Genomic DNA, 13,638 nt, shown 5'->3' on the forward strand with positions numbered 1-13,638 from the left:
AGAGTTGGTTTACAACTGTTCTAATAGTTACCATTTCATAAACTTTATGCGGAATTATACCTCGGTTCATCGATTTCCATTGAAAATATGAAGCTGCTCGTTCAGAGAGAGCCTCCTTTCGAGAATTGACCATCAACTCAGACAGCAGAGTGACGATATTAGCCTTGAATTCAGGGGTTCAGTCAAAGGGTGCCTAATCTCGGTACGAAACTGTCAAGCTGATGAGCTAACAAAAAAAGGCAACCTGGGCTATCGTTAGAATGGAAGCGGGTTGGTTCTCCCGTATCCTCTTGTGTTCTACTATTGGTTGGGCTTCGCGTAAGCTTGGCTATCGCTGTCGCAAAAGCCTTTTGGTCCAAGTACGATCACAATATATCTAGTGATCTCATAGTAAGTCCAGCTCTCCCTAAGTAGAAAAAAACATGAGCATAATTTCAGTCCGATATCTCAAAGACTGAGAGTCTAGAAGCTTTTTCGCTGATATGGGGTGTCCCGAACTTTGTAGCAAACTTAATATACCCTGTTCAGTGTCTAGTTTGTCTTTTAAGAAATTAAGGTTATAATTCCATCAAAAGTCTTGGATAAGTCTCTAATGATATAATAACAATGTCATTCTTTCTTCATACTCAAACATTACAATGTATAATTCAATTAACTGATTGGCAATTAAAATTGTTTTTTTTTTTTTGTAATTTACGCAATTACTGAACTTTACAACTCAAAATGGTAGCAACTAAATTGGCCGTAATTCAATAACGCCACCCAAAGCGCATGAATATGTATTAAGTGTGGTAAGATCTCGCACAGCGGAATATTCCAAAAGGTAAGCGAAGTTAATTGCACATTCTAGCACTAATTGGTGAGGCAAGTATGTGCATAAGAGCGCTCACAAAACCGCTATTATAAGCCAAAGCAACGATGTGCTAGTGTATGATTAACTGTATGTTTGTGTATGTCCGAAGGGAATTGTTCGCATATTAACTAAATTTGCTAACTAATATGTATTTCTGCAAGCTTACGATGATTTTGTCGTGCAAATTATTTGAGAATTTGTTGGGAAATTGCTCTAGCAATTTGATGCCAGCTGCTGTTGTTGTTGTTGTTGTGGAGTGCAGCGTGCGAAACCAGAAATCAATTTGTACATGATATAATCTTTCGGAAAAATAATTGTCCAAACAAGCAGCAGCAGCAACAACAATTAAACAATAGCTTACCGAAGCAGACAAGTGTTTGTGGTTAATATTGCAACAGCAACAACTGCAACTGTTGGACGACGGTGTGTGTAAGACGCCATTACAACAAAAACACGCAATTCAACGATTAAGTAATTCTTGAATTTTCTATATGATTATATGTTGTAAAACAAATATTAGATGTTAATGCATAATTGGGCGGGCGGCCTGAAGTCGCATGCTGTGAGTGACGTCTGAGGTGTGGCTAAGTGGCGTAACAGATGTTCAGTTTGTCATCTGCGCTTAGCTTAATTAAAGCTGCTTATATGTAAGTTAAAGAAAAAAGTGCAAATTAAAAAAAAAAAAATAGAAAAAATGGTTAGTTCGCTATATACCCTTCACGAGTGCTTTCTTATACTCTAAAAGGGTATAAAAACAATTTGCTTAATTTTCATTGCTCACTATGCAAGGCAGCTATATGCTATAGTGGCTCTATCTGTACAATTTATTTAGAGATTGTAGCATTATCTGTGTTAACAATCTGTGCCAAATTTCCTGAAGACATCCTGTCAAACAAAAAAGTTTTCCATAGAATATCTTGATTTTGCCCGTTCAGTTTATATGACAGCTATATGCTACAGTGCTCCGATATAAATATTTCCGACGAATGAGCAGCTGCTTGGAGAGAAAAAGACATGCATAAAATTTCAGATCGATATCTCAAAAGCTGATGGACTATTTCGCGTAGTCAAATTATCATTGAGAGTCACGCTAATCGCTGACCCATCATATTTATGTTTTACGATCTCCGACGTTTTCGTCTGGGTGTTGCAAACTGCCTCACAAACTTAATATACCCTGTTTAAGGCATAAAAATTAAAAGTGCTATCACTTCGTTACAAAAACTATTGTTGTTTGTATGCTTGCATGTATGTAGTACGCCTTTATGTTGCCGCTGCTAAGTTCGTTTATGCTGTGGTTAGCATAGTTTTACCTTTTGTCACGCCAAATCTCCAGTTTAAGTAAATAAAACAAATATTTTTCGCACATTCACAAAACCCAAATCGAGTTGCAAGCTTTGTTTCTTGCATTTGCTATTCACAGTTCATCGTTTGGTTTCTTACAGCTTTGCGGTGCTATTTTCTATGTTGACAAATATGCACAAAGCATCGGCCCATAACAGGTTGGTCAAGAATTGTGGCACAATAGGCAAACAGTGTATAATAAAAAAATGTTACTACATAAAATGCGAAAAAGTTTTTATAGAAGTTAAAGTTGCCACGGTAGTGTTTAAAACTTTCAGATGAATATGTTGAACGAAAGGAAGAATAGGTTACAAAAAACATTTTTTTTGGAAGTCATCAAATGTACCAAATGTATCAAAAGCACCATAATATTTATTTATTTTTTATTATATTTTTTATTAAATCCATATTTTTATGGACTTGAACGGAGATTTTTAACGCTAGCTTATACTTCTTTATACTTTATGTAAATTTCATTAAGTAAGCGAGTCAACTGCGAAGTGGCCGTTTCGGATGACACTCACTGAGATCGAAGGGATCATGATTTAGTCATTGTTTATCCTATTTCTTGTCAACGCTCTAACTTGTACATCCGTAAACATTTTCCCATGGCGAAAAAGTTAGAGAAGGTAGTCAAGTGTAGATATTTGAAAAAATCGAGATTTTTTTTTAATTCGATAAGTAAGATATCCAAAAATATCTCTTTAAAAGAATTTTTCAAAATTTTAATTATTTCCGAAATTTTTGGCATTTTAGTGTCGGTACAAATGGATCGGTTTAGCGGACGACGAAACTTTATTTTTTTTTTATTGAAAAATTTTTGTTATAAAGCTCTCTACCGCTCCTGTCTCGGATTTGGGAAAATTTAAGTTTAAAGTATTTTTAAAAAATTCAAAAATGTAAAAAAATTAGATCACTACAATATGTAGTTGGAACCATGTCAACCAGGAAGCACAATTGGTTTGCAGCCCTCACGCCACCGGCCTGTATATCGACGAGTTTTTAATTTTTTATACTCTCGCAAAATATTGTTACAGATCATAATAGTTTTGTTCACCTATCAGTTGTATGTATGTATTCGTATCTCTAAGCGAGATATGTATAGAGGTATATACAATAATGATCATTGACTGTCTGTTTGTCCGTATGACCTTGCAAGCTGTAACTTGAGTAAAAATGAAGATATCTCGATGAAACTTGCTCAGACATGTTTCTTGGCAAAAAAGTTAGAGAGATCGTAAATGGGCGTAGTCGGACCACTGGCACGCCCACAAAACGTCATTAACCGAAATCGTATAAAGCCCCGTAACTTAGCACTAAATTAAGACATAGAACTCTTATTTGGCACAGGGGATCACAGTAGAAAGAAGCATCTGCGGTCCTCAGTGGCTAGACCACTAAAGCTACAATAGCCAAATTCACTTGGGATAATTCCCTTAAGCAAACCTATCGACACTGTAAAAATGGCCGAAATCGGAAGATAATCTCGTACACTACTCGTTTAACGGTACTGTTAATAACATTAACATTTACGCCCGGCTTTATGGGAGAAGGGGTGAAAATTGAAATGAAAAGTGGCACCGCTCACTCACAATCACATATCTCGGGACCCGACCGACCAATTTCGATTAAATTCGGTACATGACAATTTTCTCACATTCTTAAGCCACAGTGCGAAATCGGACTAAAAGGACCTCTACTTCTCATATAGCACAATTTCAAATTCCATTTTATTCTTTCACTTTCCAGTACACAAATTAAGAATTAATTGATATAACGGAATAAAACTTTGCACTAATAATTCCCCTAAGATATGCCACCTTATGACAAAAAATTGTTCAGATCCTATGACAACTGTTCAAGCCCCCATGGATTATTAGCATTTTCAATTCTAGAATCCCATCAAGAAATATTTTAAGTTGTTTACTACTGAACTTACTGCTTGACTTTAGACAGTCTTCATTACTAATTATTATTCAAAATGTTTCAACGGAACTATTATCTTTGGAAGGAAGAATAACCAAAGAAAGTACGCGAGGAAGGAAGATGAGTCACCAGACTCGTGTCGTTCCTGGTGGGATGCTACTTCTTCGACTGAATATAACCAATATAATATGCACAATGAACTATTAAGACTTTATTTAGTTTACCAAATTGTCGTGCTTTTTTTTAGCATTTTCTGATAAAAATCCAAAATATAAATATAATCTGATCTTGGAAAACTGTATTCGAGTTATAAGTATATTTTATACTATAAGGACTCTTCAGGGCGAGCAATTAAACAAGACATTGGCGAGAATATTTAAAGACATCAGCCCAGTAGCGAGCCCAGTAGCGCTACATTACGAATTGGAATTAGGTTTCGATTTTTAAATAGTTTTTTAAATTTTTTCTATATGTTGTTGTTAGCTTTTTTGTTCAAGATAGTTTTGGTAGTATCTCAATACTTTTTTTATATATTATTTACCAACTTCTACACTATGAGAGACTTTTTTATTTACTCTTTAGCACAAATCCATGAAACTATAATTTTTTTAATAAATTGTTTTGCCTTCTTTTGCACTCCAAACTTAATATATTGCGCAGCATCATCGCTCAAGCAACAGCCAGTGATGGCCAGATACCACTTCTCATAACCTTCCAAAGAACGTTAAGTAATGCTGCTTATATTGCTTTTATCGGTGTTGTTGTATGTTTGTGCCTATACTTTTGCGGTTGCATCGAAGCCTTATAACATTTGTTTATTTATGCGCTGGTATCTGGTATTTCAAGTGTTTGTTTACATTTTGTTTTATGGTGTTAACCATCATTTTATGCATCCATTATACGTTATTTATTGTTGCATTTGTTTTTGGACATAAAAATAGTAAAAATTGGTAAAATACGTTCCACTTGCGCTAGATTTTCAGCACTTTGCTTAAAATTCACGGCGCATGCTTCGCGTTCATGTGATGAATTGCTGATTGCGTTTAGCCACAAAGCTGCCAACGATTGCGAACGAGCGCGACGGCAAAAAAGTCAATATTAGCATAAAACATTTTATTAGTTGTTTAAGTGCTTACCACTTTTGTTTTCGTCATTTGCCTAATTTATTCGGTAAATTTTTTGTGACTACTCGTTTTTTGCCAAATTAATTTCTTTCTATTTTTACCTTTTTTCACTAGCGATTTCCGCCTTTGTATTCACAAAATGGGGTTTTCGGCAAAAGAGTTGAATAAAAAATTAGTAGAAATTGAAGATCAAAACAAAATCGTGGCGCTTAAAAGTAAATGTTCATCTAAGCGCAAAATCGGTCAGACAAAATTAATTTCAATTATTTAATTAATGCAGTAAACTCGAAGCAAGTTATTCGAAATTGACAGACAATTATGCAATTTATATTGTTGTTTGATAACTTTGACACTTTTACGAGTTTGCTTAACATATCTACAAAGCTATTAGGTACAAAAATTCAGAACGAAATTTCTGAGGTCCTAAGAAACGTCTAAGTACGGCCGTTCGACAAGTATTTAGCCAAAAAAAAAAATCCGAACATTTCAGAAAAATTACGTTTTATTAATAGACTATCCGACCTTGCACCCACTTCCTTAACTCGTCTGAAAAATATGTTTACCAGAGTTCTGCAAAGTGGCCACATCTGTTAAAAGCGGGGAGTGAGGTTCCAGTTTTAAGTTTCATTCAAGCAATTTTACCGCTACGACGGTTGAGCCGGTGCGTTATCATGGGAGAAACGATCTATTTTCTTCGTATGATGGAACTGTTCGTTTTTTACACAGCAGGTTAGAAGGTTAAAGTCCACTGTTCCGGTTGTTCGTTGGCCTCTGGTGTATAACATTGGATACATATTTCAACGGCGGTCATGAAACACCTTTGGATTGCGCTTAAACGGTATCTTGCACTGATGTGAAGTGGCGTTTGTTGTCTGGAGTGAGAAAATTTACTAATAACGCCTACCGCTTCTTAACCCATGTTGTTTTTTCATATGGCTATTATCTCTAATATTTTAAACACCTTCAATCATCATTGACTTTGGTCACATTATCCTCGATTATAACTGTTTTCGCGTCGTTGAAATTTGTTAAACCGATTGTAGACTGTGTCTTCTCCCCCAGCGGGCAGGGGTAGAAGGTATGCCTGTCGTTAGAGGCGACTAAAATCCAATAATGCACTGTGTCTGTTATTTCAACATAGTCTTGTCAGAAATAGTGTTATAATATTCAGCTTGAACTGATATTACAGACTTTGAATGGGGTTCCTTTTAGAGATATTTGAAGTTCAAGCGACAAATGTCACTTGTCATTGAGTTTGATCGGTGCTGAACTGGTAATAACAAAAGCTACTAGATCTGGCCGGAGACTTAAATCTAGAGTTCGGTCTAATATGCTCATTGGGTTTGGCCCTTTGGTGAGATTCGTGGTGGCTATGGTTTAAGCCTAAAGGCAGGTAGAATTGAAAATTCAGTTCAGTGTGAAGTCGCACCGCGACCGGGTGCCGGACCCACAGCACGGCAGAGATTTTACATCGGCCTCGAACCCGACCAAGGTGGAAAAGGTATCCCTTTCATCTGAAAATTTAGAACAAAATATTACTTGCAAAGTCACTGTAGATATTATGAAAGAGTTCTATGATGTGACTTTGTGATTTCTCTTCCAAAAACAAGACCGATAAGATTTATGGTTCTTTGCGAATTGGCAACGGTGAATACCGCAGTCGATGGAACGATGAGTTGTACAAGATGTTAATATGACGACACATTGACATAGTTCAGCGAAGTAGGAGACAGCGGCTACGCTGGCTAGTTCATGTAGTCCGAATGGATGAAAACACTCTAGCCCTGAGAGTACCTCCACTCCGTTAGAAAGACCAGGTCGAGAAGGACCTGGCTGCACTTGGCATCTCGAATTGGCGCCAAATTGCGAAAAAAAGAAACGACTGGCGCGCTGTTGTTAACTCGGCTTTAACCTCTTAGCGGTGTCTACGCCAGTAAAAAAGAAATATGATAATAATATATAACTAGAGTACAAACTTGCGGTTCGCTGTCGGATATGGTCAAATTCTTAATTGGTGTAACTCTAGATTATCGGCTATTAGTTTATTAATATTAAATAAATTTGTGGGCTTCCAAATGTCTTTCAATAGTAATTACTCAAAGAGTGGCCTTAGTATCTTTGGCTTCAAGAATCAATAATGCACAGGATGTCCCTTGAACTCGCTGCGAGTGTGAGAAGACATTTCAACCTTATAGGTATTTAAATTTCTTGGTTATATCTAGCATGAACAATGAGGCTCAAGTATTTCCTCGTTATCGCAAAACTTACCCTACATAATAACACAAGGTTAAGGATAGAAGTGTGCCTACTTTGTTTATAAATAAGTTAAACTTGTTTAATAACTAAATAGCGTCGTTTGTTGTCTAAAAACCATTTGATTAGCACAAAAAGTGATAGTCAATAGCTTAAATTGTCTTATTAAAACGGAAAACTTTCAAACTCATTCATTATTCATATACACACTTACATTATAAATGGCCTAACGGCGGTAAATTATTAATTATATATTAAAAAAATTGTTACGCATTATTTAAATAGAAAGTATTATTTTTATTTATTCATAACAATTATAAATTTATATACAAGTATGTTAGTAAGCCATTACAAATCGAATGCAATTATCTATAAACAATCTAACTTTATTTACACTTTTATAAATGATTAATTAAAATTAATTCTCTCTAATACTTAAAAAACATTGATTTATTTCTTCCCCGATACGTGTTAGTTATCATTTACATTTTCGGTTAGCAAATTTATTGCTCACGAAACACATAAAATTGCTACAACTTCGGAATTTTAAAATTCCTAAATCTGTGCCTGGAATCCCCGTCGCTACGCTAAGCGCTTATTCAAATAGTTCCGACTGGTTTCTGCTTTAATGGAATTAACGAGGTTATTGTGCGACGGAGTTCCGGTAATATTTAATATTGTTCTCTTGCTATATAAAGCATTTCTATTTTGCATGTCAATTATTTTATAGTATTTTTGTCTAGTCTATTAATATTTTTGAGCGCCTAAAATATAGCAGGACGTGTTAGCGTTATTACTGCCGCGTTCGATTCGCAATTTCTTTGCCTGCTACATTTGTTCGACGCTCTCGTGTGGAAACGATTGCGTGAGAGCGACGCTCTCCTGATAAAAAATTTTGGAGATAGTTGGCGAGCTGAATTTGATATATGAGAGTTTGAAAAGACTTCACTTGAGAGCTAGATATACTTTTATCAGTATTGTCGTGATTTGTGCATTTTTAATAGCACAAATTTATCAAAAACGATAACGCAAAAATTCTTTTCATACAAAAAGTAAGTTTAAAATAATACCTTTTTATAGAAGAGGTAATTAGTTGACATTAGTCGCAAGTAAAAATTGTTTGCCATGGAAAAAAGAAGCATTTCCGGAAGCAAACCCATTTCAACCTTATCTAATGGCATATAAATTTAGTATTTAAAGGGCACAAATTTAACTTTTATTACTCACAGTTATGCAAACCATAATAAATTTGTGTTTTTCGAGAACAAAAGCTGGTTGTGGATGGCCAGAGAGTTGAATAGATGATGAAATAAAATAAGAAAAACGACTCTTCCGACCGATTTGAGAGCAATATCTTAAAAACTGTGGGACTGTGGACAGATAGATAGACGGGCATGTTTCTTTTTGTGAGTAACAAACTTCGTTATACGGAAATATGTTCTTCTACGAAATCACAAAGCAATTAAACTGGACACAGAAACTTCAAATTTAATGGATAATGTTTATTATCATTCGAAAGAGCATTCTTTGGCATTAATTTTTTAAAGATTATCTCTTTCAAATGTTGGCCGCAGCTAAGTCTCACGATCAAAACGTGAAATTATTTGCTCACCGAAGTGTTATCTCAATAAATCCATTGACTGATACAAGGTATGGGAAGTGGCGTCGTCTTGTGGAAACCAAATATTGCCGATATCACGAGCTTCAATTTCAGGTCGCCATTGACGGTTATGTTCTCACCGGCATCATCTTTGAAAAAATATGGACCGATGATTCCACCGGCCCATAAACTACACCAAACCGTTGTGTTTTCTGGATGAATTGGCAGCTCTTGCAACCATTGAGGTTGCTCTGCGTTCCAAATGCGGCAAATTTGCTTGTTTACATATCAATTGATCCAAAATGGGCTTCTTCTTCAGTGAACAAAATTTAGCTCGAAAACGTAGAATTTTCTTGAAATGTCGTTTGGGAAGGTCGAGCGGCTTGAGTTCTCGCAGAAGCTGTATTTGTATACTTTTAGTTTAAGATCTCAAAGTAAATTGCGTCAAGTCGTTCCATACGTCAGTCCGAGTTGCTACGAACGGCGCCGAATCGACTCTCCATGGTCTCTCAGCTACGGCTACTAGATTTTCTTCACTGCATGCTGGATGTGATCTATTCGCTCGAATATTATCCAATAATTAATGCTGGACCTCAAGAAGGGTGATGGTGTTGCGAATAGTACGCTCAGTAGGCCGATTATGTTGATCATATGTTGAGCGAAGCGAGGTTGTTCAGTCATAAGTCTTTCTATGATGATAAACCAAACAAAAATGACATGACAGCTTGACACAAGTCACATCTGATCTGTCAAAGAAAGGCTATTGAAAAAAGTACCTCTACTTTTATCGCCCGTTAGCATGCCTTACAGGTGGTTTTTATCTTCCCAAAATTAAAATGTATAAAAATTTCCCTCTTGAAGCTTATGTTTTCACTAACCAGGTACCGTTATCAATCTGTTATTTAATGATGTGCACAAAAGTAACGTTCATCACGCGCAATAAAGTCATCGCTGTCAATTTTAGATAACTGAAATTTCAATCATTTACTACTAGAACTGCAATAACAGTAATTAATTATCGATAAAATCAAACTGATTGAAATCTATTTCGTGTAAATATCATTTAAGTAGTTGCTAATTGCGAATATGTGCAAGTGTGATGGTATATTTTAGTAACAAGAAATTTTTATAAATGTTTAATTTACAACAAAATCAGTGCAACAATGTTGTTGCTTTCGCAACAACCGTATTTAATTTCATAAATATTTATAATTATTTTGTATATATTTTCTCAGTTTTATATACATATATGTATATAATTTCATATATTAATAATTTTAAATTCATATTTTGTAAATATGTATATACATTGTAGTTATATAGAGCAAAATGTATGGCATGACAGATTAATAATGGAATTTACAACAACTATAATATCGCCAGGGGTGAAAAGCTTCGAAATTGAAGCACAAATAATTAGGCAGTGAAGTACTGTATAATTTTATTGTGCGAAAAAATTGTGCATTTTTTTTTATACTATATGTCATATAAATGGAGCGAAAAGTCGGGCATTTACACGCTTTTATTAAATTGTCAGCAGAGCGAAGTGAAGCGAAGTTGCAGAACGACCGTTAATTATCATATTTTGACTTTTCCAATCTGTATTTGTGCAAATAACAATTTAACGCAAACATGCGCAATAAATCGCATGCAAAGTTCGTCAATTGTAAATTAAATTGCGAAACATTTAACAATTGTTTGTACAGACTGATGATTCGAGCGCTTGGCGATATTTTTGCGTATATTGGCTCTTATTGTTTTGCAGGTAAATTTCATTTGGGATCATTACTCTGCACAGCAAATAATTTTGAATAATTGTTTGGAAGTTCAGTTTTTCCAAAATATGTATATTTTCAGATATGAATATACAAAAACATTATAATGAAATTAATAAATTATTTGCAATAATTTGACAAAAAAGAATATATATATACTTATGTACATCATCAATGTATGTATCTATATTATAAACTTTGTATAATTAATTACATGTCAAACGAGTGTTTTAGCTCGTTGGCCGGTTTGGCCGCCAGTATGCCGGTGCAAGCCTTTTGAATGGTCTCTACGTCTGCATAACGCTTTCTTTTCATGGGCAAATGCATTTTTCCGAAAAGGAAGAAGTCGCACGGTGCCATATCATGTGAATAGGGGAAGTTGTTAATGGTTAAAATGTGATTTTTAGTCAAATAATCGGTCACAAGCGTCGATCGATGAGTTGGATTCTGAGCAATTTTTGGTCGTCAGTCAATTTGTGCGGAACAAACCGTGCACACACCTTTCGTAAGCCCAAATGTTCGGCCAAAATGCGATAAATCGATGTTTTGGAGATGTTCAATTCCATTTCCATGAATTTCTATGATGATTTCGGCTGATTTTTGATGAATTCACGCACAGTTTCGATGGAATTTCCGGTGACCACTGATTTTGATTGGCCCACATGTTGATCGTCACGACCACTTTGAAAACGTTGAAACGGCAATCATCGCCATAAACTTGTTTCATCAATTGAAATGTTTCGGTAAAAGTTTTAGCTATTTTAAAACAAAATTTAATGTTGGCTCTTAGTTTGAAGCTCATTTTCGCACCGATAATACAAACATATTGACACTTAAAACGCAATAACTTCACTTCCAATCAATGAAATGTTATGCAATTCTCACTGGACAATCGATAACGATAGCAGATTCTAACGCATCAGTCGACATATAGATGGCACCACCAGGAGGCGCTAGATTAAAAAAGTCCCGTTTACTTTGGAACACACCTTGATTTGAAAATTTGCACACGTCTTTTTCTTCCCAAGAATCTACTCATTTGTCGGAACCTCCGATATCGGACCACTATAGAATGTAGCTGTCATAGAAACTGATCGGCCGAAACCATGTTTTCGTATGGATAACTTTTGTATTTTATGAGATATCTTCACGAAATTTTGGAAGAATTTTTGTACAAAATAATGCTACAATTTCTGAATAAATTATTTGGATTGAACTGCTATAGCATATAGCTGCCATACAAATTCACTGATCACAATCCAATTCTTTATGGAAAACTCTTGTAATTTTAGAGATTTTTGCACTAAATTTGACATGAGTTGATCTTAAAGACAATGTAAAAATCTCCGGGAAAATTCCTGTGATCGGATAATTATGGTATTGAATATTGCTGTCATACAAATTGATCGAACAAATTCAAGTTAAACATTTTTTCATCCACTTGATATAAATAATGCACTTGTGAAGGGTATTATAGAGTCTCCAAAGGTTACTTAAATTTAATAAGGCCTTTCTTTGAGAATATTATTACGGAATGAGAGGCCATGATGAATGTAAAAAACATATTAATGTTCTTTTCTTCTCATTTTTTAGGAACTACTCTAAGAAGTGAAGGTTTGGAACTCAACCAATCCCACATTACACTAACTTTTATTCCGAATTCTACGCAAATGTCAACGTTTACGCTCGAGAATTTTGCTTAAAAAAATACCGTGGCATCTTGATGGTTCTAATCGCATCCATGCATAGATGGCAGCGGGAAAAAAACTCTGACTAAACATTTTTACACCTGCAAACTAGGCAATAAGATGCACTGCCGGAGAGCAGCTGATCCGTCAGCGGCTCGTAAGTACGATGCTTTAAACAATGGCCAACAAAACGCGCAATGCATCGACCAACAACAATCAGATAGCATACAGCAGCTAAATCTATAAATAACAAATGCAACAAGGCAATAAAATCATAACTGCTATGTATGTATATGTACTATAAGAATTAAAAGATTTAATGCGGCGACAAACAATTGAAAGCATTCGACGCCAAGTAAAGTGCAGCTTCGACGCTTAAATGCACGCTTGTTGTTTTCTTTTTGTTGTTTTTGGTTATGGTTTTCTTTGTGACTTTTCGGTTTTATTTATTCTTTTGGTTAGTAAGTCTACTTGGTGTGTGGCGCACACGGCAGCGCGGCACAGTCACTCACCTACAATGAGCGGCGGAAAGACGCGCCAAACAGACTAGCAGACAGACAATCGGTGTTTTGGGCAATCAGTCACTTAGTCAGTAGGCACTTACTACTATATGGAAGCGAGTATACTTGTATATGCAGTAATATATGTATGTTATATGTAGATACTGCTACAAGTGCATATAAGTATGTATAAAGAAGCGCTTCTTCGGTTTCTTCACTCTCTGCAAAATTTGCTTTTATTTTTTTTAGATTTTTTTTCTGGGCAGCGCTTCGTTTATCTAGCCAGCGACGACAAAGGCGTTGACATATTAACATGCAGACATATTTACCGCTTTGTGGGCACACGTTAGTATGTATGTATGTCACAGTGAAATACACGTAAATTTTGTTGCTTTTTTGTTTGAGCGCTAGACAACAATGTGCCCACAAATACACACACATATATATATACATATGTATATGTATATCCATATATAAGTATATGTGTGTGTGCCGCGCCTGCGTTGCCGCCGTTGTAACTGTAGCTGCGCCACCGCTGCTGTCACCGTTGCCGTTGAACTTGGTTTAGCTTTGGC

The 13,638-nt window shown here is 35.5% G+C and overlaps 1 protein-coding gene across 1 annotated transcript in view; it reads right to left on the reverse strand.

The window, feature by feature from the left end:
• Positions 1-13,638, reverse strand: part of LOC126758615 (high mobility group protein DSP1) — a 273,973-nt gene that overhangs the window by 119,972 nt on the left and 140,363 nt on the right. The gene's annotated exons all lie outside the window — the stretch shown is intronic.

This window comes from Bactrocera neohumeralis, chromosome 5 (genome assembly GCF_024586455.1).
Source record: "Bactrocera neohumeralis isolate Rockhampton chromosome 5, APGP_CSIRO_Bneo_wtdbg2-racon-allhic-juicebox.fasta_v2, whole genome shotgun sequence".
Classification (NCBI taxonomy): Eukaryota; Metazoa; Arthropoda; class Insecta; order Diptera; family Tephritidae; genus Bactrocera; species Bactrocera neohumeralis.